At 30.5% G+C, this 17,434-nt stretch overlaps 1 pseudogene; it reads right to left on the reverse strand.

Moving 5' to 3' along the window:
* Window positions 1-25: 25 nt before the first annotated feature.
* LOC139901712 (protein SIEVE ELEMENT OCCLUSION B-like) lies at window positions 26-15,702 on the reverse strand (annotated as a pseudogene).
* Between the last annotated feature and the right edge of the window lie 1,732 nt (window positions 15,703-17,434).

Genomic DNA, 17,434 nt, shown 5'->3' on the forward strand with positions numbered 1-17,434 from the left:
TTCAAAACGTAATAATCAAATAATCCTATTCTAAACGCAAAGTCAAACACCTCCACAACACTTCCTCTCGGGCGCTAGTGAAAGGGGGAAGGCGCATCATGTGAATGGCGTTCGGGTTCAACTCCCGTCCCTGTGGGTCCAGCACAACAAGTATAGGGCTTGCTCCTAAAGTGCCACCTGTCACCAATTGACCTTTTCACAGCCCTTTCAATAATAGACGGGTGCAGTGGTACACCGAGTACCATGGCATACTATTATTTCTCATTTCTTCAAATTGTCGGTCCATTGTTTCAGTGTACTCAATAGACGGGTCCACAATTGGTATCCATACAACCTCATACAAAGCATCCATCCTTGACCCTTGGATACGCGATTCACTGTAGATTTGTTCGAGTCTAGCCCCGATATCAGCAGTAGCACATTCCTTTTCCTCAGAACTTGTAATTTCATTATGAAAATAATGATTAACTGTATACATAACATATAAACACAATATATGTATTATGTATATATGAATTATTGCGCAAAGCCTTTGTTTAGTTGAGCCGTCGTATAGTGGCAGTATGTCGTCCCTTGGACTAATCAAAGTTTTTAGGATTTTTCATGTTGTCGATATGGATTGTATCGAACAGCTGGTTGAACGAGTTTCTGAAATCTAGTTCCTTCCTGTCTCCTGCACCAATCATCAATCAGGTTCGAACCTCACTAGTTAAACATCTTTGGAACCAAGTGTATCTGGCAAAGCAAACCCAAAGTCCTAAACATGGGTTAGATGGGTTTGTCTAAAACCAAACCCCGTTTGACCAGTCTAAAAATTTCTTACCTGTTCGACCCACGACTCGTTTCTACCCAAACATGTTCAGGTTTCAACCCAATCAGACCCATTTTCCTGGTATAAAACCAACCAAGCTACATGTTGGATGCAAATAAAGTTGTTTATATGAAGTCTCGTTAACGTACCTAAAACACGGAGACAATCTTCCAACTGCTTCTTGAGAAACTCGAGTAAGTGGTTGATCTTGAGGATTAAGGTGGACAGATCCCATGACTGCAACTCCATGGACGTTATCCCATACCTGCAGTCATTAAACCTTGTTAGCAAAAGTCAAAAACACCTTTCATATGTTGTTTTATCGTGTTTTACACGGTAATAAAGTTAAATTTACTCATGTCCCATGCTGGTGAGGCTAGAAATTTGTGATCCCTCTAACGTTCCAGTAAACAGCAGTTGGGATCGTATTAAAAGCGAGGGACATGGCTGGTACTTCAGTAGAAATGTACCCACCCGGGAGCTCCTTAAATTGAATGATGCAATCGGTTAATTCAAGAACCGAATGGATGAGTTTTGTTTAAGGCATCAAATCGAGGTTTCAATGAGAGGCTGAATGCTCCATAATCATTGGTACTTGTTTAAGAATAGCCATTGATTTTGCGAGTTGGTTTGAGGAGTAAATTTGAGCTAGAAGCCAAAATTCACCATAATTTAGAGCAAAAGCTGCGAGGATTAACGCCAGCTTGGAGTCCCAGTGGAAGTTTTTGACGGTGTGAAATAGTGAAAGCGCTGTGTATCCACCGCCACTTATGCACTTGAACGCCATCTGTAATGAGGGCAATCTTAATCACATGTCAGTAAGTAAGAAAACATTATAGGTGTAAAGTGTATTAGAACGAACCTCGCTAGCAAGTTTTCGATTATATGCGACAATAAATTGAGCATCACAACTGTATTTGCTTGGTGAGTTCTTTCCTCGAGTTTTCCAGCTAGATTGTCCACATCTGTATGTGAAGCCTACACAAAACCAAAGATCAGTGATTAGAAGTGACAATATTGGCATGTCTTATTACAGGTAGATCTCAGTAAACATAGTTATTATAAGTATGATCTAAATTTAGGATGATAAATGGGTCACAATTGCCACGTAAATGATAGTAAACAATAATACCGATGAGGTAGGATCAACATTGATGGTGGCATGTGTGACGACCCGGAAATTTTCGACCAAATTTATACTTGATCTTTATATGATTTCGACACGATAAGCAAAGTCAATGATGTTGAGTCTAAAAATATTTGAAACTGTTTACATGAATGCAATTAACCATTGACCATTCCCGACGATTCACGAACAAGTTGTGTAAATAAAAATGTATATATATATATATATATATATATATACATATATAAATATAAGGATACATATTAAGGTAAATTAATACAAAATAATCATTTGAATCAATTATGTAAAGAATGATACAAAATAATTAAACTGTTATTAAAATGAACCTATGTATATATATATATATATATATATATATATATATATATATATATATATATATATATATATGATTTTTGCATACAAATAATATAATATAGTATATATATATATATATATATATATATATATATATATATATTATTAAATATTTGAATATGTTATATGAATATTACATGATTAATAATATGTAAATTACTTTCGTTATTAATATTGATATCAGTATTATTAATATTATAAACTTAATACATAATATATATATATATATATATATATATATATATATATATATATATATATATATATATGAAATTCGATAAGCATAATTTGTATTATTCTCATTGATAGTATTATTATTTGTATTACCAATATTATTAATATAAAAACTTTGAATACAATATTTAGAATTTCTCGTTTTATCTTTCTTAACGAAATTACTAATTAATATTTATATACTTAAAAATTCTAGGTTAACACATGTAATTGTATATACACATAATTATTTAAATGATTGTTGTAATATAAACAAATTAGAAATATTATATATATAAGAATTTGTAATGTTTCATTAAGAAATTAGAAGAAATATGTGATAATATTGTTATGTTATATTAATATCATTATTATTAATATTATTATTATTATTATTATTATTATTATTATTATTATTATTATTATTATTATTATTTTTATTAGTATAATTATTAATAATATAAACAGTAATATTATTATTAAAATATTTATAATTGTGTTTACTATATAATAAACTTGATATAATATATAAAGTATGGAATCAGATATTAGATATAATAATCTGTCTAATACCTGCTACGACTTTTATTATTTTTTTTTCTTTGATACCTCTGTACACTCGTGAACCTGTGTCGATTTAATCATCACCACAAGACAACAATCAATCACTTACATACGATACATAATCCTTCAATCACTAATACATATTATCTTGTTGCTGTTATTCAAAAGTATTAAACCAAAATTCAATTAAATAAAAAAAACCGCACCCTCTGTTATGAACTCAAAACACAATAACACGAATTCGTTTGATTTTTCAAAAATTAGAAATGCAGAATTGTTAGGAAACATCTACTCAAACTATCTGCAAAATCTCTTGTTCCAATTCCTTTTATTGAACTCAAATTTCGGAGTCAAAGATTTTGAATAAAAAGTCAACCGAGTGTTTGAAGATCAAATTGGTGTTTTATAGGTTATTTCTGTTGCAATCAAGGATTCCTAAAGATTTTACGAATCATCTGGAACACAATTCATGTAGTAAGTATTGTCTAATAAGGCCTTAAATTCATAATAGTGATTTGAGTTCCTTCGTGGGTGTTGACGAACTGTTACAGCGGTTCTGTAATTTTTTTTTATTATCTGTTAATTCAAGATAAACACAAGTGGTCATTAGTATTTCAATTCCAAGTTTAGAATCAAACATTTAATTCACTGCTATGCTAGCAGTCTCTGGTCGATGTGTTCATGGGAAGAAGATGAAGAAATGGGAAACGAATTAAATTGGTTAAATAAAAATTGGGTTGCGTATTTAATTAGAAATACAAGGCAGACGAGATGGTTAAGTATGTTGTGCGTGAGCGAGAGGTCTCGGGTTCGATCCCGGTTCGGGGCATTTATTTTTAAAAGCTTCTTTGGAAGATAGTTTTCTTTACAAAATTATTATTATTATTGTTATAATTAATATCATTTTTATTATCATTATTTTTATTATTATTATTATTATTATTATTATTATTATTATTATTATTATTATTATTATTATTATTATTATTATTATTATTATTAGATTTTGATTATTAGTATTATTAATTAACACTCACTATTATTATAATTATTATAATTATTAAAATCTTAGTTATTATTATTATTATTATTATTATTATTAGTATTATTGTTATTATTAGTGTTATAATCATTAAGTATTATTATTTATCATGTATTATTAGTATTATGATTATAGTAGATAAGTTAATATTAATGATATTATTACTAAAGCTATTATCATTACTAAGAATTAATATTTAGTATTATTATTATTAAGATTATTAGTATCAATAATTAAAAAAAGTATTATTATTAATATTAATACAAGTGTTATTATTAACATTATCATTATGAGTATCATTATTAATGAATTACTACTAAAATTATTATCATTTATAATAAATTGGTTAATTTTATAGTTACTATTAATATCTGCATTATTATTATCATTAATACTAAAAGTATCATTAATTTTTAAATCTATCATTTTATTAAAAACTAGTATTATTATTATTATTATTAAGAATATTACTAGTAGTAGCACTATTACTGACATTATAAATATTATTAAAATTATCTTTTTATATAAAAACTTTCATTTTTATGTATTAATATTATTGTTATTATTAAACCTAATAGTATTATTATCATTATTTTAGCATTTTCATTAAATTAATTAACAGATGATATACATATAACAATATATTTAATATTTAATACACATAACATAACAAAAAAAAATTAATATATTTTTATATACAAAATGAATATAAGAAACATATGTATCTTATCAATATAAAAAGGACATAATTAATAAATTTATATTTGTTCGATTACAACTATGTATATTAATAAATATACAAATGATATAGGTTCGTGAATCTGAGGCCAACCCTACACTTGTTCATTGTCGTCATATGTATTTTTACTACATAATACAGTGATGTGAGTTTCATTTGCTCCCTTTTTAAATGCTTTTGCAATATATATTTTTGGGATTGAGAATTCATGCACTGTTTTTATAAATGTTTGACGAAATAGACACAAGTACTTGAAACTACATTGTATGGTTGGATTATTAAACCGAATATTGCCCCTTCAAGTCTGGTAACCTAAGAATTAGGGAAATGGCCCCTAATTGACGCGAATCCTAAAGATCGATCTATGGGCCTAACAAACCCCATTCTGGAATTTGGAATGCTTTAGTACTTCGATTTAAATGGTGATTGCGATTGCCAATATTATGGCATACTTGCGAGTATGCGGGGGATATTCTATATGCATTATGTTAATGTCGGTTACCAGGTGTTCATCATACGAATGATTTTTGTACACCTGCGAGTGTAATGATATTTATGAAAAATGAGGATCTTGTGGTCTATTATATTATTGAAAATGATTGTTTATGATAAACTAATGAACTCACCAACCTTTTGGTTGACACTTTAAAGCATGTTTATTCTCAGGTATGAAAGAAATCTTCCGCTGTGCATTTGCTCATTTTAAAGACATTACTTGGAGTTGATCATCGCAATGGGACCAGATGTTGGTGACTTCATCCAGATGGATTAGGACGGGGTATGACATGTGGTATCAGAGCAGTGGTCTTAGTGAACCAGGTCTTGCATTAGTGTGTCTAACTAATAGTTGTTTAGATGCATTAGTGAGTTTGGACTTCGACCGTGTCTGCATGTCAAAAGTTTTGCTTATCATTTAGTGTCAAAAATTATTTGCTTATCATCCTTAAAGTCTAGACACGCCTTACTGCCTCTATTGCATAGACAGTGTATAGATAAATTCATATCTTAGCGTATCTGTTATTGTTACCTTTGCCTGACAGCTTCCGTAGATTCCTCCGTAACTTATGGGATTTTAGTATTATATATGCATATGTAAATTATGTATTGCAGGGTACTAATCTACATCCTATAATCTATTTCTTATCGAAAATCCTTCATCTGATCGTACAAGATGAATCCCTCAACCAGTTCGAATTTCTCAGATTCCGACAGCTATTTCGATATAGAGTTTCACCTAAGCTCAGAAAGCAGTGTCACCAGAACGAATCAACCAATTCATTTGATGGGTTCGTAGCCTACTTAATAATTGGAGACAAAAAGAAGGTGATCCTTTCGATCAACCAAATTCACCTCTTCGCGAAGAACCTGATGCACTTACCGGCGAACCTGTCCGAAACACCATTTTCTCTCTTATTTCCAGAGTATCTCGTCACGATTATATACTATACCAAATTCTAGATCATATTTATCCACTCGTCCGAACCGAAAATCACCCTGGTGTAATAGAAGAAGTCAACGAGCTTCGTGCTCGGGTAGTGGCTTTGGAGAATATGGTGCAAAGGTTACAAACACCAGCAGCAGCACCAGCAGCATAACCAGTACCACCATCATCAATGCCAACAGTACCATTACCACCACCAACAACAACCGCATCGCAAACCTCAAATTCACAATCTTTCACACGAACATCAACGTCATACGCACCATAGATACCAAGGAGTACCAACATCAGTGAACGATGAAGTATTAATTCATAACTTCATTGAAGAAATATTCTGCGAAGAATATGTGGTTTCTAAAAGTTTTAGAGATTATTTATTCTAGATCAAACCGAAAATCAAATGAGTTTAATATCATATTGATTCATTAAATCCATAATTACCTCTGAAGAAAATATATATGTATATATATTTTCATAAAGATTGTAATTGAAAATTTTTTCGTACAAACTGTTAATGATGAAAATATTTTAACGGGTAGGTAATACTCGAGGCATATTTAGATTTCACATTAATAAGTTACACTGTACATTCTTCGAATCTGATTCAATAGTCATTTACTATCCTATTTACAACCACAGAAGTACGAATCCGGTCATCACAGAATAACCATTTTCATTCAATTTCATATTTGGATTTTGATCTATCAAAATCCAACAAGTGGCATAATGAAGAAAAATATTTGACAAAATAAAATTTGTTAGAAACAAACAAAATAATTATGAGAAATTTTGTTAAGAATCCACACTAACAAAATCCTAGCTAACTGTTCCTAGCTAACTGATTACATTTTATTTATCATCATTTAATTTCTGTTATTTATTTTACGCACTTTAAATATCGTGACACGTATACAAGGTTTTGACATATCATATCGACGCATCTATATATATTATTTGGAATAACCATAGACACTCTATATGCAGTAATGATCGAGTTCTCTATACAGGGTTGAGGTTAATTCTACAATAATATATATACTTTGAGTTGTGATCGAGTCTGAGACATGTACACGGGTCACGATACGTATTAATTAATTCGAATATTATATATTAAACTATATATGAATTATTGGACTGTTAACTGTGGACTTTCGACCGTGGACTAATAATATTGGATAGTTAAAATGAATTAAAATATTGATTATAACATATGAAACTAAACATTTCTTCAATTTTCCACTTGATTTCATCTTAACCCTCATTTGTATCTTGACGATTACAATCTGCGTTCAAACCTTTCATGATTCTTGAAAACACCTCAATGGAGAGGATGAACCAACCGCACTTCATCTACGGAAGAAAAGATTAATGCATATAGTTATGCACCTGAAAACACTCGGAACATGAGTAAATGTTTAACATGTATCTGTGCTAGATCCTTTAGCATTATTATTGCCCAAAATAACTTTACAATCCCTTTCAAAGTAGTAAATTTCACAGCTTCAGCATGTCAACTTCAACTTTTCGTTCAAAACAACCTTATTATAACCTTGATATATGTGCGTGCTCTTTTATTGTTACCAGAGAACCCTTCATATTCCAAAATATTACCATCAGCGTTTAATCATTTAAAAACACAATTCTCCTGAAACCACCTCGGATTGATAACAGACAATTCAGATATGGATGCATTAAATGCAGATGAAACAGTAAAATTTTAGATGGTCTAAATGGCCAAGAGTTTGATGATAAGGAATGGAGTGTTGGGAACGCTTGATTAAAAATTTGGTACTAAAAAAAACGGATTGAGCTAACCATGAAGGAGACCAAGGACAAATACAAGGACCAAACCCTATAATTCTGAATCTGATGAAATCTTTAGAGAATATCTTGCTCCTAAGTCATGTTAAAATCTTGCGAAAAATTTTTCTTCATCAACTTTCGAATTTAGAAAATCCCAAAATATCATCATAAATATCTTTGGTATTTCTGAGGATATTTTCATAAATATTCTCGTCCGAAATTATATACCTCTTCATGCTTTCTATATTTCATTATATTGGAAACTTCTGTAAAATTTGAGTTTAAATTATGAATGTTTTTGGTGTAGTGTTGGGAATTGAAGCATGAGTTAGTATAATATAATGACGCTTGGCCAACGTGATTATATTACAGTAAGTCATGCTAAGTTTCTAATGGAACGTGATGATTCACAGATTATAACGTCATCATGTGCCATATTACACGACTCTCACATTCTAAACATATCAATAACATGTTTTCCTGATAGTTATATCTTTTCTCTTAAATTCTGAAATTTGACAAATCAAATCGTGCTACTACCTTTCCTTTCTACTATTACAATATGATAATTCAAAACTCCATACCTACGAATTCTGGACCATTACTTGCTTTATTTAACGTCGAGAAGAGAAAACAAAAGCATGGAACTCCGAAATATAAATGAGGATATAAAGCCGATAACAACAAATAAATTACAAACCGTGTATGTCAATGTTTATCGCAACATAAAGACACAGGAGAATTAAAAACACTATAACCCCAAGGGTGAAGTAGAAGAAAACAGATTTCTCCGGTGGAAGTTGGAAAAGGAGAATGATTGTTGCGATAGTAAGGATAAGGACAAGAATCAGAACTGGATTAAGCATTTTCACAATCTTTTAGAAGTATGAACTGAGAAAGAAAGTATAGAAATGGTGAGAATAATGGAACGGAAAAGTTTAATTTATAAAGGAAAAATCAGACGTAACAATCGAGACAAATGACCGCATTTAATTAAAGAGATCATAATTCCCTTAAATCCAGAAGAATCTGATCTTATAGATTTCGAATATTTTCGTTAATCCCTTGAATTTCGGAATTCAACAAAGACAGCGTCAAAGGTTAAGACGCACCTTATTCTCTAAATTCAACCCTGACTACGTCAAAAGTTAAGACAAATCTTTAAATTCCTCATTTCACTATTTTATGATAACTACATTCGTGCTCTCCGAATAATCGAATTGTCTTATCCATATTACTCAATGATGATAAAACTCTATTTATCAACTCATATTCATCAATAAAATAATTTTATTGTTAGCCATGACCACCTCACTCAAATTTCGGGACGAAATTTCTTTAACGGGTAGGTACAGTGACGACCCAGAAATTTTCGACCAGATTTAAACTTGATCTTTATATGATTTCTACACGATAAGCAAAGTCTATGATGTTGAGTCTAAAAATATTTGAAACTATTTACATGAATGCAATTAACCATTGACCATTCCCGACGATTCGCGAACAAGTTGTGTAAATAAAAATGTATATATATATATATATATATACATATATAAATATAAGGATACATATTAAGGTAAATTAATACAAAATAATCATTTGAATCAATTATGTAAAGAATGATACATAATAATTAAACTGTTATTAAAATGAATCTATGTATATATATATATATATATATATATATATATATATATATATATATATATATATATATATATATATATATACATAGATATATGATTTTTGCATACAAATAATATATATATATATATATATATATATATATATATATATATATAATAAATATTCGAATATGTTATATGAATATTACATGATTAATAATATGTAAATTACTTTCGTTATTAATATTGATATCAGTATTATTAATATTATAAATTTAATACATAATATATATATATATATATATATATATATATATATATATATATATATATATATATATATATATATATATATATATATATATATATATGAAATTCGATAAGCATAATTTGTATTATTCTCATTGATAGTATTATTATTTATATTACCAATATTATTAATATAAAAACTTTGAATACAATATTTAGAATTTCTCGTTTTATCTTTCTTAACGAAATTACTAATTAATATTTATATACTTAAAAATTCAAGGTTAACACATGTAATTGTATATACACATAATTATTTAAATGATTGTTGTAATATAAACAAATTAGAAATATTATTTATATAAAAATTTGTAATGTTTCATTAAAAAATTAGAAGAAATATGTGATAATATTGTTATGTTATATTAATAGTAATATCATTATTAATATCATTATTATTAATATCATTATTATTATTATTATTATTATTATTATTATTATTATTATTATTATTATTATTATTATTTTAGTATAATTATTAATAATATAAACAATAATATTATTATTAAAATATTTATAATTGTGTTTACTAAATAATAAACTTGATATAATATATAAAGTATGGAATCAGATATTACATATAATAATCTATCTAATACCTGCTAAGACTTTTATTTTTTATTTTTTTCTTCGATACCTCTGTACACTCGTGAACCTTTGTCGATTTAATCATCACCACAAGACAAAAATCAATCACTTACATACGCTACATAATCCTTCAATCACTAATACATATTATCTTGTTACTGTTATTCAAAAGTATTAAACCAAAATTTAATTAAATAAAAAAAACCACACCCTCTGTTATGAACTCAAAACACAATAACACGAATTCGTTTGATTTTTCAAAAATTAGAAATGCAGAAGTGTTAGGAAACATCCACTCAAACTATCTGCAAAATTTCTTATTCCAATTCCTTTTATTGAACTCAAATTTCGGAGTCTAAGATTTTGAATAAAAAGTCAACCGAGTGTTTGAAGATCAAATTGGTGTTTTATAGGTTATTTCTGTTGCAATCAAGGATTCCTAAAGATTTTACGAATCATCTGTAACACAATTCATGTAGTAAGTATTGTCTAATACGACCTTAAATTCATAATAGTGATTTGAGTTCCTTCGTGGGTGTTGACGAACTGTTACAGCGGTTCTGTAATTTTTTTTTATTATCTGTTAATTCAAGCTAAACACAAGTGGTCATTAGTATTTCAATTCCAGGTTTAGAATCAAACATTTAATTCACTGTTATGCTAGCAGTCTCTGGTCGATGTGTTCATGGGAAGAAGATGAAGAAATGGGAAACGTATTAAATAGGTTAAATAAAAATTGGGTTGCGTATTTAATCAGAAATACAAGGCAGATGAGATGGTTAAGTATGTTGTGCGTGAGCGAGAGGTCTCGGGTTCGATCCCGGTTCGGGGCATTTATTTTTAAAAGCTTATTTGGAAGGTAGTTTTCTTTACAAAATTATTATTATTATTGTTATAATTATTATCATTTTTATTATCATTATTTTTATTTTTATTATTATTATTATTATTATTATTATTATTATTATTATTATTATTATTATTATTATTATTATTATTATTATTATTATTATAATTATTATTATTATTATTATTATTATTAGATTGTGATTATTAGTATTATTAATTAACACTCACTATTATTATAATTATTAAAATTTGAGTTATTATTATTATTATTAGTATTAGTATTATTGTTATTATTAGTGTTATAATCATTAAGTATTATTATTTATCATGTATTACTTGTAACACCGGCCATTTTTTTTTTTAAAACACACAGCGGAAGACTTTATTTACAAACACTATATATGTCACGTCATTACATTAATCTGAGTAATTAAGTTTAAGTTTATACAACGGTGTTACGTTATTACAAAACATTATTTATACAAAAGTCCACATCAGAGTTGGGTTGTCAAACATGTCTTCTTCATCAATACCCATCCCGACTAGCAGAACCTAAACCTGCAAAATGGGAAACATGTGGGGGATTAGCGCACCGCTAAGTGAATGGAATCTATCTAACAGATATAGCTTAAGTCACACACAAGCTATATACGAACAACAATACATGCTAACCACCAACTAGCATACAATAAGACAATAAGAGGATCGGCGACTTGTACGAGCACACGAATCTCAGCTGATCGGGCCTGAGTCTACCGATAGTCCCTGCTACTCAATTCACAGTATAGTTATCCAGATGCAGGGGATGCATCATTCACACTATACTCCACAATTAGTAGCCTATGGACCCAACCTCCCCTAGGAACGGTTGACCTCATACGGACTCTAACCTCTCCTAGGCACGGTCTCGAGTCCTCAGTCTCCCTAGGCCCGACTGGTGCCATTCCCACAGTGTACACATAATTCACATACAACATCAGGCAAACGATATTATTCTATCATAGCAATTCCTACACTATGCATGGTAAAAGAGTCAACTACAGTAGCATGATATGCTACTTAAACTCTATCCGTAGATAGACCCACTCACCAATTACCAGCAACTGCTCAGTTATTATTTCTGAGCTTCCTCCTTGTCCTTATCTCCTGAGAACAGCAAAAACCAAGTTAGAATAGTGTTCCCATCAAGATTAGACACACTGACAGCGAATTATAGCAAATTAGTAGAAATTTACGTCCGCTAAAATTTTCATGCTTAACACTTGTGCACTTTCAAAATTTACATCCAGAACACCAAAATACAAACGGGCAGCATAACGGCTAGAAAAAGGTACTTTGGTAAAACATTCTGCCCTGGACACACAGTCGGTCGACTGACACTGACAGTCGGTCGACTGTCGACACAACCGGTCGACTGTCGACACAACCGGTCGACTGACCTTACCAGTCGGTCGATTCACTTGGTATTACATCAATCGGCCGAAGGTAAATCTCAGTCGGTCGGTTCACTCAACAATCGGTCGGTTCACCCTCAGTCGGTCGACTGTCGACCGACAGTTGGCCGACTGTGTTCATCTTCCTCAGAGACTGAACAAAGGCTACGGACTTCACGATGAAATCCTCAAATCTCGATCTAGAGCTCGTTTTAAACACCAAAATCGACCACAACTTGTTCACTACTTGTTATAGACTCAAAACCCACAACAATTTAACCATAACAACACTTAAATCACTTGTTTTGACACAAATTCAAGTTTTTTGCAAAACTCACACAAAACCATGAATTTAACAACGAATTGAACACAAAAACACATGTTACTTACCTTGATAGACTCAGTAAACGATAACAAACACGATTCTAACACCAATTTGAGCTCAAAATCAATGTTTAAGGATTAGGGTTTGGTTAGGTGGAAGGGATGAAGGTACGGTGTTGAAGAATGAATTTTCTGGAAACATCACAAAATAAGCAGGTCAAAGCTTATATATTAGTGTTAAACACAATACCCCATCACACACGGGTATTTACCAGTTATCTGATATCTTTCGCACAGGATTAGGTAACCCAAACGAGGTCCAAATAAAATAAACAAACCTGTTCTGGAACCCTTGTCACAAACTGGACACAACACAAATATAATAAAACACTAATAAAATAATTAAAATAAAAGCACTTAAGACTAAGCACAAACCCTAAGGGTAAAATAGTCCACTTACAACTAGCCCGGGTTTCAATCTGTTACATTATTAGTATTATGATTATAGTAGATAAGTTAATATTAATGATATTATTACTAATGCTATTATCATTACTAAGAATTAACTATATATATATATATATATATATATATATATATATATATATATATATATATATATATATATATATATATATATATATATATATATATATATATTATTAGTAATAGCACTATTACTGACATTATAAATATTATTAAAATTATCTTTTTATATAAAAACTTTCATTTTTTTGTATTAATATTATTGTTATTATTAAACCTAATAGTATTATTATCATTATTTTAGCATTTTTATTAAATTAATTAACAGATGATATACATATAACAATATATTTAATACACATAACATAACAAAAAAATTTAATATATTTTTATATGCAAAATGAATATAAGAAACATATGTATCTTATCAATATAAAAAGGATATAATTAATAAATTTATATTTGTTCGATTACAACTATGTATATTAATAAATATACAAATGATATAGGTTCGTGAATCCGAGGCCAACCCTACACTTGTTCATTGTCGTCATATGTATTTTTACTACATAATACAGTAATGTGAGTTTCATTTGCTCCCTTTTTAAATGCTTTTGCAATATATATTTTTGGGATTGAGAATACATGCACTGTTTTTATAAATGTATGACGAAATAGACACAAGTACTTGAAACTATATTGTATGGTTGGATTATTAAACCGAATATTGCCCCTTCAAGTCTGGTAACCTAAGAATTAGGGAAATTGCCCCAAATTGACGCGAATCCTAAAGATAGATCTATGGGCCTAACAAACCCCATTCTGGAATTTGGAATGCTTTAGTACTTCGATTTAAATGGTGATTACGATTGCCAATATTATGGCATACTTGCGAGTATGCGGGGGATATTCTATATGCATTATGTTAATGTCGGTTACCAGGTGTTCATCATACGAATAATTTTTGTACACTTGCGAGTGTAATGATATTTATGAAAAATGAGGATCTTGTGGTCTATTATATTATTGAAAATGATTGTTTATGATAAACTAATGAACTCACCAACCTTTTGGTTGACACTTTAAAGCATGTTTATTCTCGGGTATGAAAGAAATCTTCCGCTGTGCATTTGCTCATTTTAAAGACATTACTTGGAGTCGATCATCGCAATGGGACTAGATGTTGGTGACTTCCTCTAGATGGATTAGGACTGGGTATGACAGCATGCAGTGTTGCAGATCTCGGAATTTCTCGGCGAGATCTCGGGGAGATCTCGGTTTCAAAACTCAGCCGAGAATATTTTCCCATCTCGTTGAGATTTCTCGGTCAACGGTTAAAATCTCGGTCAACATTACGATTTCTCGGATTTTCTCGGTGAGATCTCGGATTTTCTCGTAATTTCTCGGATTTTCTCGCAATTTCTCGGATTTTCTTCTAATTTTTCGCTCATTTCTCAAATTTTCTCGTAAAAATCCATATAAATATACATATATTTATATATTTATATATATTTATATTAAAAAAAACTAGAAAGTCAACACAAGTCAACGTCCGAGATCTCCCCGAGATTTTTTCGAGATGCCGAGATCTCCTCAAAAATGTCCAAACGAGATCTCCCCGAGATCCGAGTTCTCCAACCTTGACAGCATGTCATAAGATCTCTTCGACAATGTGAACAAGAGAGGTTTGATATCAACATCAGTGCCATCAGGGTTTAATGGGTATTGAACACTTGTTTCATGATCACGTTATCATCTGATGCACTAAAGATAGAGTTTCAATCCTGCTGGTGCGTCATTGGATTGTGCACGCCACTCATGACGCATCATTGGGTTATATGTGTCTGGGTATACATTGGTGTATGCCATTGGATTCATCGTTGAATTTAGCATTGGGTTGTATTTGGGACCCATGAGCTGCTGCTGCTGCATTATTAGATTATGACCCATACCCATCAACTGCTGACCCATTTGGTTACTCACGGGATTAATAGGATGCTACTGTTGGTGCTGCTGGTGAGGCTGTTGGTGCATCGGGTTCATTTGGCTCAGTGGGTTGATTGCTGAGCTGGCACCTGTTAAGGGATTGGTGTTGGTTAAAGGATTCGAGGCTATTATGAGCCGTTTCTCGGGGTTAGATGATGTGTAATTGGACAATGATTGGTCCATATTTAGAAAGGTGAAGTTTTTGTTAATAAAAACTGCTACTTTGGTTGTGCTCTTGTATAGAGACACCATTGTAGGCCTTAAATAAAGATTATGGACCGAATAAAGTGGCTAATTGAATCACCTTCTTTGCTTCAATTGGAGTTAAAAGAAGCTAATGTTAATTTGAAGATTTATCCCTTTTGTGGTCACTAATCTTATTAGTAATTACCAATATCTTTTCACTTTTTAGCTATTGGAGTCGAAGAATCAACAACCAGGATCAATGAAATATATGAATTCACGTGTGTTGCATGCAGCCATGTACGTAGTTGTCTTCTGATTATTAACCATATATGTACCTCAGTACCTGTAGCTATTAATTATGTGTTCAAGGCATTTATTTAGAAAACATTATGCTTAAATAAGATATATTATTACATCTAATGCAGGTCTAACTCATACAACAGTTTAGACTAGCAACATTTCGCTCAAGTAAAAACAGATCACACTCTTTGCACACTATAATGTTATTGCAGTACACAACAGAAAAACAACAACATTCAGTTGCCACTGTTTATTCACTTGCAAATACTATATATATCAGCATTACAAATGATAGTGCTCCAAATGAACATATATTTAGGCGCAATATCCTTCCAATATGTAAAGCTTTTAGTTGTAATTGTTCTATTTTTATGTAATAATTGTTTAAATAAATAAGTGCGAAGACAAAAGACAGAATCGACGATTTGAAGACGCAAATGACCAAAAAGCTCAAATGTACAAGATACAATCCAAGTGGTTCAATTTATTGATGAATAATGTCTAAAAATGACAAAAGTACAAGCCGCGAAACGCAAAGTACAGGATATCTAAGCATACGAAAAAGCGTTTCGAAAATCCGGAACCGAGACATGAACCGAGCATCTGAAATGTCCCGTTCTTATTGATTAAAAACGTTCCATATTAATTGATTTCGTTGCGAGGTTTTGACCTCTATATGAGACGTTTTTCAAAGACTGCATTCATTTTAAAACAAACCACAACCTTTATTTCATCAATAAAGGTTTAAAAAGCTTTTACGTAGATTATCAAATAATGATAATCGAAAATATCCTGTTTACACACGACCATTACATAATGGTTTACAATACAAATATGTTACAACAAAAATAAGTTTCTTGAATGCAGTTTTTACACAATATCATACAAGCATGGACTCCAAATCTCGTCCTTATTTAAGTATGCGACAGCGGAAGCTCTTAATAATCACCTGAGAATAAACATGCTTAAAACGTCAACAAAAATGTTGGTGAGTTATAGGTTTAACCTATATATATCAAATCGTAACAATAGACCACAAGATTTCATATTTCAATACACATCCCATACATAGAGATAAAAATCATTCATATGGTGAACACCTGGTAACCGACATTAACAAGATGCATATATAAGAATATCCCCATCATTCCGGGACACCCTTCGGATATGATATAAATTTCGAAGTACTAAAGCATCCGGTACTTTGGATGGGGTTTGTTAAGCCCAATAG

The sequence above is a fragment of the Rutidosis leptorrhynchoides genome, chromosome 3, assembly GCF_046630445.1.
Source record: "Rutidosis leptorrhynchoides isolate AG116_Rl617_1_P2 chromosome 3, CSIRO_AGI_Rlap_v1, whole genome shotgun sequence".
In the NCBI taxonomy this organism is placed as follows: Eukaryota; Viridiplantae; Streptophyta; class Magnoliopsida; order Asterales; family Asteraceae; genus Rutidosis; species Rutidosis leptorrhynchoides.